The sequence below is a fragment of the Hyla sarda genome, chromosome 9, assembly GCF_029499605.1.
Source record: "Hyla sarda isolate aHylSar1 chromosome 9, aHylSar1.hap1, whole genome shotgun sequence".
NCBI classification, from domain to species: Eukaryota; Metazoa; Chordata; class Amphibia; order Anura; family Hylidae; genus Hyla; species Hyla sarda.
The window spans coordinates 23,077,938-23,078,957 of NC_079197.1; the positions used below are offsets into that span (position 1 = coordinate 23,077,938).

Sequence of the window (1,020 nt, forward strand, 5' to 3'; positions counted from 1 at the left end):
TAATGGTGCAGTGCGTTCACTCAGTGAGTTATAACACCCAGTGAGTTTCGGCACCTCAGGGTCACCACTCCCCGAGGCACAGAAGTACCTCGGCTCTACACCCCTCTACCGCATGGCGAGACCCGGAGGAAACAGGTCACATCAGGGCAGCCGTCAAGCTGATTCCTCAGAACCAGCCCCGGAACGCCCCGATACATCTGCCCCCTCCATGCAGCAACCAGCCCCACCAGCCCCACACCGGTGGGACTTCTCCACCAGTATGAAACTGATAAGAACAGATACTACACTTGATCTTAGCCAAAAGGTCGAGAATCGACACAAGCCTGTACTAAAGGTTTAATCCGATTGTTTAAAAATTGTGTGCAATAGGCTTAGAAATAGTTAGTAACTCCACAAAGAAAAAGAAAGAAAGCAGAGCGCTCACCGTTCCAGGGCAGACGGATCACTTCCATGGGGTGATCCCAGGGAGGCGGCAGCTGGTAACCGGGGGAGCTCAGGCGTCGGGCCATGGACCGTTCCACGCCCCTAGGCGCTTTGTCCCTAGGCGCTTCGTCCCTAGGCGCTTCGTCGACCACGTTTTTGCCTACGGTCGGGAAACCGCATAGGGCCGAAAACGAAGCCGACCGGAGGATGCGGTTCACTCAGGTCGGCTCATAGACATACATTAAATCCCTCTGCTGCCATCATTCATTAGCAGCACATTCCCTATTACATGGTGAGACATATAGCCAACAAGTGATCAGCCGACAAATGTCTGTTCACTGGCCCTATTACACAGGGCAATATCAGCTGTTCAGCCGATAATCACCCCTTATAATGGGGCCCTAAGGAAATTGCTTGCGTAATAATTCAATAATACAATTCAAAGTATAATTTTACGTTAAAGGGGTTCTCCACCATAAGGTGATTTTAGTACGTTCCTGGCAGACAGTAATGGACATACTTAGGAAGGATCTGCACTTGTCTTGGGGCTAAATGGCTATGTTGTGAGATTACCATAATACTGTGCCTAGCTTTTTG

At 50.3% G+C, this 1,020-nt stretch overlaps 1 pseudogene; it reads right to left on the reverse strand.

The window, feature by feature from the left end:
- Positions 1–239: 239 nt before the first annotated feature.
- LOC130292140 (U2 spliceosomal RNA) lies at positions 240–317 on the reverse strand (annotated as a pseudogene).
- Positions 318–1,020: the final 703 nt, after the last annotated feature.